This window comes from Eurytemora carolleeae, unplaced genomic scaffold (assembly GCF_000591075.1).
Source record: "Eurytemora carolleeae unplaced genomic scaffold, Eaff_2.0 scaffold1282, whole genome shotgun sequence".
NCBI lineage: Eukaryota > Metazoa > Arthropoda > Copepoda > Calanoida > Temoridae > Eurytemora > Eurytemora carolleeae.
In genome coordinates this window covers 83,050-86,058 of record NW_019397174.1, presented here as the reverse complement: position 1 = coordinate 86,058, position 3,009 = coordinate 83,050, and positions in this window count along the sequence as shown.

Sequence of the window (3,009 nt, the reverse complement as noted above, 5' to 3'; positions counted from 1 at the left end):
GGGGGGGGGGGGGGCCAAAAATCGTATACTAGGACAGACCCACATTTTTTATTATTTTTTATTTTTTATTCTTCATCTTTTAGCCAAACCCAACTAATCGTACAATCTAGGGTAGATAATCTAGGGTAAATCCACCCGTGCGGGTGGATTTACATATCGTGCTATTAAGACATCGCGGCATTAACGTTAATAGCACGATTTACACCTCGGTATATTCCTAGTATACGATTTTTGGACCTCCCCCGTGCCCCCCCCCCTCCTATCAATTTTGTACATGGGTCTGACAAGAATTGTCTTAACTTAACCTAACCCGTGGCCGCAGCGCTCGGCCCCCTAGCCCATCTGGGACGGACGGAATTTTAATATAACTACCATTTATCTTAATATTGTCAAGGATCAATATAATACGTTAAATGGATGTCTCATCCAACAAATATCATCTCTTATTCCGTGTTTATAGCAATTAATAACTTGGCAAGTCATAAGATTATAAATTTGTGGAATTAAAGTTTCACTTTATATAAATGGACACAAAGAATTTCACGACTCTCACGAAACAATTTTATACTTTCACGAAATAAGAATCACAGGTACCGGCGGATTTTTGCAGCAATGAGCGATAAATGGCGGGAGCTGCGAGCACGATGTAGTTTATTAATAGACAAAAAACCTGTTTGTAGTTTCCGCTTAAGGTTTGGACGAGAGTCGTCTTCGTTTGAGTTTTTTTTTCGCGGTGCTACGTGAATAGAAGAGGGAGGGAAGAAAGAGTAAAAAAAGGTTTATAGAAGAGGGAAGGAAGAAAGAGTAAGAAAAGGTTTATAGCAGAGAGAGGGAAGAAAGAGTAAGAAAAGGTTTATAGAAGATGGAGGGAAGAAAGAGTAAGAAATTGTTTATAGAAGAGAGAGGGAAGAAAGAGCAAGAAAAGGTTTATAGAAGAGAGAGGGAAGAAAGAGTAAGAAAAGGTTTATAGAAGAGGGAGGGAAGAAAGAGTAAGAAATTGTTTATAGAAAAGGTAGGGAAGAAAGAGTAAGAAATGGTTTATAGAAGAGAGAGGGAAGAAAACGTAAGAAAAGGTTTATAGAAAAGGGAGGGATTTTCAAGATTCAACCTTTTACAATTTAAGCTTTAAATGAGCCCTGTGTAAACCTTTAAAAGTCAAACTAAACTAAAGAATGTCACTAGTTGATTATTAAGACATCTGCGAAATGTGAAGAGTTTTTTAAAAGTAATCCTAGTGCCATTATAATTTAAAGGTAGGGGGGGGGGGGGGCTAACAGATTGTATTTCTGTTTATACGTAGCTTTTTGCAATTTTATCATTTATGCAGGCTGTTCTGCAATGGGAATTAATTTGAATGCTAATTATTTATAGCTGTATACTAAAACAAATGTTTTATTTTTCTTGAAAGTATTATTGAAATTTTAACTTTTTTATCCATGCTTTTGTCAAAATGAAACTTGTTATATACAGGGATAACCATATGGTGTATTTTTTGGACAAGTTTAAAATTCAAAGATAAGTTTGTTGCCCAATAACGGTGCGAAGCAAGCTATTACCAAAATTAATTTTATTCTCAAATATGCATTCTTTTAACCACTTTTAACACACTCATAAGACTCATGTATATTCAACTAGCTTTGGGAGTGGGGAGGGGACCCACCATTTCCTGGAAACATAAAAAAGTAGGATTTTAAAATAATGTTAAGAACAGGTTCTACAGAGTTCCCCAGCAGAAATGTAAATATTCAAGGAGTGCTTGAGTTAAGGCTGCTTCGTTGAAGCCAAATCGCAAGATTAATAAATCCTGCCAGGTGGATTTAAGGCTAGATTATCTACCCTAGTGTTTCATTAGAGGTGTAAATCGTGCTATTAACGTTAACGCCGCGATGTCTTAATAGCAGGATAAATAAATCCACCCGCACGGGTGGATTTACCCTAGATTATCTACCCTAGATCGTACGATTAGTTGGGTTTGGCTCAAATTATGAGAGAGAGAGAGAGAGATAGATAGATAAATAGTTAGATAGATGAAAACATAAATAGAAAAAAATAAGATGAAGAATAAAAAATAAAAAAAAATAATAAAAAATGATAAAATCGAAAAAAGGTTCATTTTTTGTAAAAATGAAATTTCATTATAAAAAATTCAAAAATAAAAAATAAAAAAAAAATATTTTTACGAAAATATTGATATTTTATTTCTAAAAAGTGTTTTTTAGAAAATATTATTTTTAAATTTTAAAAAATATTTTTCGGCAGATTTTTGGAAAAAACATGATTTTTTAAATTTTGCAAAAAAATATTTGAGGTTAACAAAGATCGTCTTTGATTTGCCAAACTAATTTGTGGAAACCAATGCGCATGTGCATAAACAACNTTTGGTCTAAGTAACATTTGGTCTAAGTAACTTTTAGTAAGTAAATTGGTCTAAAACTACAGAATTGGTTTAACTAACTTTAAGAAAGGAGTAAGTAACATTTTGTCCAAGTAACTTTTGGTATAAGTAATTTTTAGTAAGGAATTTGGTCTGAAGTACTTATCTACAAAAGTTCTACAAAAGTAATGGTTGAGTATCATAATTAATCCCGCCATTGAGTTCCTCTCAGTTCAACGTGTTTTAGAAGAGTGGAGAATTTCTCTTATACGAATTGAGGATTTCTTGATTTTGTTTCACGGGTTTCTTTTTTTGCAGTGTATATATAAAATCACTTGACATTTTTTTCAGACCAAATTACTTAGACCAAATGTTACTTAGACCAAAAGTTACTTAGACCAAATTTTACTTAGACGAAATGTTACTTAGACCAAATGTTACTAGACAAAAAAGAACTAGACGAAAATGAACTAGACAAAAGTGAACTTAGACGAAAGTGTACTAGACGAAATGTTACTGAGCCACATTAGAGTGACTCAAATTTCAAATTTTCGCTTTTCAGGTTTAAGCATCAATACGTTTAAATGCTGATAGTTTTCCAATTCGTATTGCTATTAAAATATAAAGATTTTAAA